The sequence below is a fragment of the Amphiura filiformis genome, chromosome 6 (genome assembly GCF_039555335.1).
Source record: "Amphiura filiformis chromosome 6, Afil_fr2py, whole genome shotgun sequence".
Classification (NCBI taxonomy): domain Eukaryota; kingdom Metazoa; phylum Echinodermata; class Ophiuroidea; order Amphilepidida; family Amphiuridae; genus Amphiura; species Amphiura filiformis.
Window position 1 is genome coordinate 60,705,830 of NC_092633.1, and position 10,726 is coordinate 60,716,555.

Consider the following 10,726-nt stretch of genomic DNA (forward strand, 5'->3'; position numbering starts at 1 on the left):
TTAAATCATTATCATGGTTATAAACGTGTTAAGCTGTGTTAAACGCGTTTTTTGTTCTGGTCAAAATAACATTGATGTTTATTTAAGAGCATAGGTAGCTACTTCACCAATACCCTTATCAGCAGTAGATAGCTATTTTCATCAATGCTGATATCAACAGTAGAAAGCTACTTCATCAATTCCTTTATCAGCATTAGATAGCTGCCTTATCAGTACTTATATCAGCTGTAGATACCTGCGTCATCAATACCCTTATCAGCAGTTAATGGCTACTTCAGCAATACCAATAGCAACAGAAGATCTACTTCAATACCCTTCCTTTATCAAAAGTAGATGGCTACTTCATCAATACTGATATCAGACAGGAGTACATAGTTCCTTCATCAATACCCTTATCAGCATGTAGATGGCTACTTCATTAATACTGATCGCAGCAGTATGCTAATAGCTATTTCATCAATACTGATATTAGCAGCAGACAGCTACTTCGTAAATACCAATATATCAGCTGTAGCAGTAGATAGCTACTTCATCAATACCAATATCAGCAGTAGCTAGCTACTTCATCAATACCATACTAATAATATCAGCAGTAGATAGCTACCCAGCAAACACAAAACGTTTTCGACATCATTCGCAAAAGGTTATAAAAGGTTGTCAGAAAACGTTTAAATGTCGGGTTATATAAAGGGTATATTAAGAGTATAAAACGTTTTCAAAACCTTAAAAAACATTTTTTGGATAATCTACTGCTCAGCAAATAAAAATGTTTTACAGAAAACGTTTAAATGTCGGGTTATGTAAAGGGTATAAAAACGTTTTAATTACATTCCAAAAACATTCTTGAAAACTTGATTCAAAACATTCTAAACAGAATGTTATTTTGGGGTTGAAAATATATTTTGCGAAAAATGTTTGCCCAAAATATTTTCAATAACGTTTTAAAAACGTTTTCATGACCTTTATATAACCCGACATTTAAATGTTATTAAAAGGTTTTGAAAAAACATTTTAAGAACATTTCTGTGTTTGCTGGGTTCAAATATTTTAACATAATGTTATTTAAGTATTGACACAATATTTGGCAAAAATGTTTTCAAAAATAGTTTACAATAACATTTTTTGAAAACATTTAAAAATATTGTTGTAGTGTGTTTTCATACAAAACGTTTGTTATCATGACCTTTATATAACCCGACATTTTAATGTTATTAAAACGTTTTTACCTAAACCAAAAGCCAAAATATAACTTATTTAAAACGTTTTTGTGTTTGCTGGGTACTTTATCAATATCCTTATCAGCAAAGTGTTACTTTTCAATAATATTTTTGAAAGTCGATCCTTTGGCTGATACCTTGTATGTCACCTACTTTTTTGTGCCATGTGGCCAAGTCACCCCTCATTACGATAGTTGACCAGCGAACGGTCAACCAAAGGGGCTTCAAAGAATTCAAATTTATTACTATTTAGTAATTAGGTTGAATAATAATATTTAAGTAAAAATCAGGTTATGCTTAATTTGGATCAATTTAGATACTTATTAAAATCGAATATATATGTTCTTTGGTGTGCGGTGTCAAGCTGTATTATCGAGCATGTTTGATAGTCCCTCCCACTTAATAATGCTATTCTCATGGTCAATAGAGGGCAGCATAATATGGATTGCGGATACCAGGCGGTATAGGACACGCGACATGTGGCGTTCGAGGCTGGCGAAAATACAAGGCTGACAGCCGGCCCATTCAAATTATACGGTTAGCAGTTATAAATTAAACAACAACATACTTACAGTGTGATACATTGTCGTACTCCAACGTTTTTAGAGTAAGATAATTTTGCTTTGACACCACATAACAAATTTAGAATTGTTTGTGAAGATTTCATGATTATGTGTTAATCCAATGGCGACGTCAAAATGACGATATCGCATCTGCGGATACCAGGACATGTGACGTTCGAGGCTGGCGAAAATACAGGGCTGATAGCCCCATTCAAAATAGACGGTTAATAGCAGTTATAAATTGAAAAACAACATAGGCCTACTTACAGTGGGGTACTTTGTCGAACCCCAACGGTTTTAGAGTAAGATAAGTTTGCTTTGACACCACATTACAAGTTTAGAATTGTTTGTGAAGATTTCATGATTATGTGTTAATCCAATGGCGACGTTAATCCAATGGCGATGGCGGATACCTTGATAATACGCCTAACCTTACACGTCTAAGATTGCACCTTAGACGTGTAAGGTTAGCGTTTTATCTTAGGCGTATTTAGAAGGTTTCCGCCATCCATGTCGAATTCAATACCAGGGGCGGCGGAACGATTTTGAAAGGGGGGGGCAGTCAGGGTGATGTAAAAAATCGTCACGCTTGTGTGACGCAGGGGGGTTTCTGCATGAGGGGGGATGTGCCCCCCTGAGAAGTGAGAAACTTGTGCAAAATGAAGGCCCAATTGAAACCATTGCATTTGATGGACTATTTTGGTACTATTATTGTGTACAATTTGAGTTTGAAAAAGCCGAAAATTGGTGAAATGAAGCTATTAAAGCCATTTGTGAACAAGTTCTCACTATTGCATGTATCAATTATTACTGTAAACAAGTTAAGAGTCGGGTGTCCAAAGCAGAAAAGGGGGGAAAGCAGGGGGGTGTCTGAGGTGCCCCCCCCCTCAGAAGTGAGAAACTTTTGCAAACTGAAGGCCCAATTGAAGCCAAATTTCTGGCACTATTATTGTGTACAATTTTTTGTGTAGGCCTACAGTTTTCACTATTATTGTATAAATTATCGCTTTTAGTGTTGGGTGTCCAAAGCAGAAGTGAAAAGGGGAATTTGTTTATCCATAGGCCTACACACTGTGTATTAAGTTACACAGGGGAGTTGGAAAATTTGGCAAAATGAAGGACCAATTGATGCCATTTCGTGCATCATTTTTACACCGGCATTTTTAAGCATGTTAAGGGGGTACTACACCCCTCAATAAATTTGTGTCTATTTTTGCATTTTTTCTCAAAAACTAATAACACAGTGGTAACAAAAGTTATGTATATTATAGGGGCAAGGAATCCAATTACTACACTGGAATATCAGTGACCCAAGACAAGCAGTTTGTTATTTATGACAAGAAATAAGGTACCGCTAGGATGTACCTTGTTTCCTATCATATATACTGAACCACTTATCTTGAGTCACTGAAATTTTAGTGTAGTAATTGGATTCCTTGCCCCAATAATGTACATAACTTTTATTACCAGTGTGTAATTATTTTTGAGAAAAATGCAAAAATAGTCACAAATTTACCACAGGGGTGTAGTACCCCCTTAAGGGTCTAGAATAGAGATTTGATTACTTATGTTCACCCAGACATGTTACACACAGCACATGGGTTAAAAGTGGGAGCAGGCCCCCGGTCAAAAAAAGTGGAGGGGCCACTGGCCCCTGCCCCCCCCATGTCCATAGGCCTACATGACCAACGCAATATTTAGCAGTATAATCGAAATCGGAGATATAAGAATTGATAATTAAAATGGCACTTCTGGTTTCGTCGGATCCTATTAACAAAGAAAGTCAGCATCCAAAAGTCGGCACATAGTCGAGTCCACGTACCCGTACATTTTTTTGTATACCCAGGTGCGGATTCAGGGAGGAAAGGCAAGACTGAGAAGAGAAAGAGGAAAAAAGGAGAAAAGAAAGAAGAGAAAAGGAGAAAGGAAAAAGTTAAATTGCATGTTTAACAAGTAGGCCCATACCTAACCGCAGTGGCAGTCGGTTCAATCTGTAACTATAGGCTTGTGAGAGTTTAGGCATACCGGTAGTTTAGGCATTGCTTGAACTTAAAGGCGGGTCCTCTCTGTCCAAAAGCATGTGAAAACTACTGCGGCCCCGCCGATATGCACTGTATGCAGGGCCCGTCACATTTTGTCACCAAATTCAGTAAGTCAATCAACACACCCCACCCCCTTCGCAAAGACCACAATAATCAGATGCATTATAAAATGTGTTTTTCACATACGTTCATAATAATTTAAAACAATAAACTAAATCGTTTTGGTTTTTTTTTCTTCTTTCATCATTTATTCAAATTAAAAATGAACAACATACAAAAGACGATTGCTTGAACGGGCCTAAATTCCAGTTCCCTTCTCCCCACTCTATACATTTAGGCTGTAGGCGGTAGTTAGTTCACTTTTATGTAGTTAGTTCTCATACACGTTTCAATAATTATGTTCCGTATTGCTGAGAATGCTTCCCCTCTCCGATCCATCCTCCTTTTACCCCTATAGTTACTAATAGGGCTGTCAGAACCAGAAACGGTAGCTTGACAGTGCACCGTACATTTTATGCAACTAAATCGAGTTTTTCCCCTATCAGAGTATCCCTTTAAGGGATCTAAAATGAGCGTTTATTGCGTTTCGACAGTATTTTTTATGGGACATGAGAGCACCTCAGACCTATCGAATTGCATTCTGAATACGAAGCATGTCTTTCTGATATCAAATAATTTTCATTTTTGAAAATCACAATATAATACAAATTTTATGACAAATTATAAAAATTGATATTTTGCAAATTTTGATATAATACAGTCCTCGAAGTAAATTATATAAATCTAATGACATATTCTTAAAGTGTATGTAGCAGGAGGAAAAGCCGACGGTCAATTGAAAATTTTGACCTTTCATATTGAAGATATGGATTTTTTCCCCAAAAGACCTAATTTTTTGCGTGTTTTGGGGAAAAAATCCATATCTTCAATACGAAAGGTCAAAATTTTCAATTGATCGTCGGCTTTTCATCCCACCTACATACACTTTAAGTATAAATCATCAGATTTATAAAGTTTACTTCAAGTACTGTTAAATATCAAAATATCAATTTTAATGATTTGCTATAAAATGTGTATTAAATTGCGAATTTCAAAAATCAAAATTATTTGATATCAGAATGACATTCTTCGTATTCAGAATGCAATTCGATATGTCTGATGTGCTCTAATGTCCCACAATAAATACTGTCCAAACGTTCATACCCCAGCCCTTAAACTTAGATTAATTAAGAAAATAGCATGAACCCGACGTTACAAAATTATTCCACCTTTTACAGCTGTCGTAATTCCAGAATTTTGACACCCGTCGGAATTCTGGAATTCCAAAGATCTGACACAACAGTGTGCGGCACGAATTTACTAGATTCAGGAATTTCCCTTTGTCGGTCGTGTAATTGAATGGGATTATTTTAAATTTTATCAAAAAACAAAACAAAACCTCGCAATCGCGGAGAGGGACTACGCCACAACTTGTCAAAGAATTACAAACCAACCAACCATCAGGAAAATTCGGCTTCGACGGTGTAACTACCATCGTCAGACGGCAATCCAAAAATACAGAGCCAATTCAAGATCAGTATAGGCCTAATGATGCATATCTAGTACTGGTGCTATATCTACTGAGAATCAAATTAAAATTTCAAATGTTGCGATATTTTCTTTTGGTTTAATTTGGGACTAGGCGTTAATTTGGGACTACTATATGAGATTCTAAATGCTAGGCCTATCTTCAGATATAGCGAAAAAAATCCTAAAACGCGCACGGTTTCTCTGCGAGAATAAAAAAAAATCGGCATTCGGCCTATATGCCGCGCTATTAAATAAAAGGGGAGAGGTAAAAACAGAGAAACAGGCAGATGCGGGAAGTGATGAGTTTGTAATATCGCTTTAAACTTTCTGATCGGGACTGATGTATTGGAAAGAAAAAACTCGCCGCTACATGATGAAGTAAAAATTTAGAGAAAATAATGGTTTTTTTTTGCTTGCTATCTTCTGAAGATAGTAATTTTGGTCAGCTTCATCATTTTAACATTTCAGCTTTGCATTCGGCCTAGTGCCGATTTTTATACTAAAAGAAAATGTGGCGAGACATGCCGTAATTTGCTCGATTCTGGTGCCGGTGTCTATAGAGCTCCTCCATTGATTTACATGGGTAATATCAAAATTGAAATATCTCAAGAACCGAATACCGTATGACGCTGAAACAAACTTTGAAATAAAGCTTTTACATTTCTCTATCTGTTTTATGTCATTTTGGTGTTTGTCAGATTCATGTGATTTTACTATCAACTGCAGATAGCTCAAATTTAAATGCCCGTTGGTTGTCGTTTTTGTCTGCTGAACGAGATCGAGATAGGCCTAAAGGGTAGGCCTACATGCCACAAAAAAGCTTTCCATATAGGCCTACTTTACGTGCTGAATAGGGGTCGCGTTTTGGGCATAAGTCGAGTTACGTCCAACTTTGAAATATACATTTGATATCATCTTAACTAGAACAAAATTCTGCATAACATTTCTGAAAATGACTACACATTTTAGGTCCGACTAATTTTTGAGAAAATTAGTGCTATATAAAAAGGCCACATTTTCCCGTGTTTACATCCGACTGCTAACCGCGTTCTGACCTCGTTTGTTCATGCGCACATAATCGTAAATATCACTCAAATTTTCACATTTTCTTTTCAAATTTGTAGAGATCACATTCACAAGTTCTTGTAAAACACTATTCTCAACACTACAATTGTTAATATTGTACCGATTTTCTAGAATATTTAGGCAAAGTTTGGGACTACAGGCGTGATAAACTTTTACCGGAAACCGCTTCACAGGCGGATTTAGTGGTATATGAACCCTAAAGCGATATTTTATAGAATCATTTTACTGGTGTGCTATCTTCTGAAGATCAAATTAAAATTCCAAATGTTGTTATATTTTGTTTTGGTTTATAATTTTAATTGCATGTGGTTTTTTATTCTACCTATTGAATACTAGTATAGCTGAAATATAATGCAGGCCTATGTTTTCATTGTCCCCTGCGCGAGATATATTTTCGAATCGAATTAGGCCTACTGGTGCTATATCTACTGAGAATCAAATTAAAATTTCAAATGTTGCGACATTTTCTTTTGGAATAATTTGGGACTATAGGCGTTAATTTGGGACTATATGAGATTATAAATGCTAGGCCTATCTTCAGTAGATATAGCGAAAAAAATCCTAAAACGCGCACGGTTTCTCTGCGCGAATAAAAAAAATCGGCATTCGGCCTATATGCCGCGCTATTAAATAAAAGAGGGAGAGGTAAAATCAGAGAAACAGACAGATGCGGGAAGTGATGAGTTTGTAATATCGCTTTAAACTTTCTGATCGGGACTGATGTATTGGAAAGAAAAAACTCGCTGCTACATGATGAAGTAAAAATTTAGAGAAAATAATGTAAAACATTACTTCTAGAGTAGAAAGATGCAATGACTAGGGATGAGATTCTAAATGCTATCTTCAGTAGATATAGCGAAAAAAATCCTAAAACGCGCCCGATTAGCCTACTCTGCCCGAATAAAAAAATCGGCATTCGACCTATATGCCGCGCTATTAAAAAAAGAAGAGGTAAAAATAGAGAAACAGACAGATGATAATCTCTGCTTTACTATAAGTGCCGTTTTAAATTTTGGTCAGCTTCGTCATTTTTACATTTCTTTATAGCTCTGCAGTCGGCCTAATGCCGATTTTTCTCTGAGCGGGCAACCCCGTTCAATGCAGTTTTGCCGTTTCGCGCCGTACTGAATCATCATCTACAACGCGTGCTAGGCAATGTTTTCTTCTTCTTTTTTTTCTTCTTTTTTTAAAATATTATTATTTTTTATTTATTTTTTTTGCTTGCTATCTTCTGAAGATAGTAATTTTGGTCAGCTTCATCATTTTAACATTTTTTTATAGCTTTGCATTCGGCCTAGTGCCGATTTTTATACTAAAAGAAAATGTGGCGAGACATGCCGTAATTTGCTCGATTCTGGTGCCGGTGTCTATAGAGCTCCTCCATTGATTTACATGGGTAATATTAAAATTGAAATATCTCAAGAACCGAATACCGTATGACGCTGAAACAAACTTTGAAATAAAGCTTTTACATTTCTCTATCTGTTTTATGTCATTTTGGTGTTTGTCGGATTGGTGTGGTTTTACTATCAACTGCAGATAGCTCAAATTTAAATGCCCGTTGGTTGTCGTTTTTGTCTGCTGAACGAGATCGAGATAAAGGGTAGGCCTACGTGCCACAAAAAAGCTTTCCATATAATACTTTACGTGCTGAATAGGGGTCGCGTTTTGGCCGTAAGTCGAGTTACGTCCAACTTTGAAATATATATTTAATATCATCTTAACTAGAACAAAATTCTGCATAACATTTCTGAAAATGACTACACATTTTAGGTCCGACTAATTTGTGAGAAAATTAATGCTATATAAAAAGGCCACATTTTCCCGTGTTTACATCCGACTGCTAACCGCGTTCTGACCTCGTTTGTTCATGCGCACATAATCGTAAATATCACTCAAATTTTCACATTTTCTTTTCAAATTTGTAGAGATCACATTCACAAGTTCTTGTAAAACACTATTCTCAACACTACAATTGTTAATATTGTACCGGCTAGAATATTTAGGCAAAGTTTGGGACTACAGGCGTGATAAACTTTTACCGGAAACCGCTTCACAGGCGGATTTAGTGGTATATGAACCCTAAAGCGATATTTTATAGAATCATTTTACTGGTGTGCTATCTTCTGAAGATCAAATTAAAATTCCAAATGTTGTTATATTTTGTTTTGGTTTATAATTTTAATTGCATGTGGTTTTTTATTCTACCTATTGAATACTAGTATATAGCTGAAATATAATGCAGGCCTATGTTTTCATTGTCCCCTGCGCGAGATATATTTTCGAATCGAATTAGGCCTACTGGTGGTGCTATATCTACTGAGAATCAAATTAAAATTTCAAATGTTGCGACATTTTCTTTTGGTTTAATTTGGGACTATAGGCGTTAATTTGGGACTATATGAGATTCTAAATGCTAGGCCTATCTTCAGTAGATAGAGCGAAAAAAATCCTAAAACGCGCACGGTTTCTCTGCGCGAATAAAAAAAAATCGGCATTCGGCCTATAGGCCTATGCCGCGCTATTAAATAAAAGAGGGAGAGGTAAAAACAGAGAAACAGGCAGATGCGGGAAGTGATGAGTTTGTAATATCGCTTTAAACTTTCTGATCGGGACTGATGTATTGGAAAGAAAAAACTCGCCGCTACATGATGAAGTAAAAATTTAGAGAAAATAATGTAAAACATTACTTCTAGAGTAGAAAGATGCAATGACTAGGGGTGAGATTTTAAATGCTATCTACAGTAAATATAGCGAACAAATCCTAAAACGCGCCCGATTACTCTGCCCGAATAAAAAAAATCGGCATTCGGCCTATATGCCGCGGTAGTAAATAAAAGAGGAGAGGTAAAAACAGAGAAACAGGCAGATGATAATCTCTGCTTTATAAGTGCCGTTTTAAATTTTGATCAGCTTCGTCATTTTTACATTTCTTTATAGCTCTGCAGTCGGCCTAATGCCGATTTTTCTCTGAGCGCGCAGCCCCGTTCAATGCAGTTTTGAGAGCGCACCACCAATGATTGCGCCATTGGATTACACAGGGAAATACGCACGTTTGGATGGCGTTTTGTCACTGCAAAAACGTAATATGGATAAAAAGTTTGGTATCAAATTAAAGCTTATCACGTGTAGAATATTTTTCTTTTAACAGAATATATTGGTGACCATCTACTTTTTTTTGCTATTTGCCCGCAAAGAAAAAACGTGCAAATTTACCCCTAAAAAATCACTCAATTTTTGAAACCGGACATTGTCCAAATTCGCGCCAAAACTCCATCTCTGAAATAAAACATTGGGACTTTTTCTCATATTTTGTCATGTAGACACTTGTCGAAAGCAAATGAGCTGAAAATGGGCAAATTTGGACTATACGTTTTGAAAATAAAGCCGCAACAAGCTCAAATAAGCGGTGGACTATTTTAACCGAATTTCACTGGTACATAAATCGTGGAGTGATTTGGTGGTGCGCCCTCTTATAAACGTCAATAGTTATCAAAATCCAATTTTTTACATTTTTAAGTAAACTAGAGACAGTTTCTAGTCATTTCCCAAGATTTCATCCTTCTACGACTTTCCGTTCGGAAGAAATGGTGCTCTAAATATCAGTTCCGAATCACCAAAAGACCCAAATTTCAACGTGTTTATCAACATGCAGAAGTTTGAAGAGGTTGGACATAAAATTAAATGTTTTATGCAAAAAGATACTCTTTAATTTTAATTTTTTTAATTGTGAAAAGTACTTTATTTGTGTACAAATATTTTTAATACCTTAAATATAGGCCTATTTACATAATTGAGTCAAATTACCCCCCCCTCTCGTTCTCTGTCTTCAAACTAGGCCTACTGATTTTGGCATTTTAAGCAAAAATACAAGTTTTATACGTTATTCTGATTTGGTATAAATCTATAGCAAAACCGCTCCTATAAGTAGATTTTGATGCTTTTCTTAACGTCAGAGACCTGTATTTTTGGATAAATAAAAAACATTATTGCTAAAACTAATCACAAATGTTATTTCAAGCATTTGCGAATGAAATAAAATGATTTATTAAGACTTCTGCCCTTATTCTATGTTTTTTGTAAAAATGCGCGTACATAGCAACACACTTTAAAAGCCGCTTATAAGAGAGCGCACCACCAATGATTGCGCCATTGGATTACACAGTGAAATACGCACGTTTGGATGGCGTTTTGTCACTGCAAAAACGTAATATGGATAAAAAGTTTGGTATCAAATTAAAGCTTATCA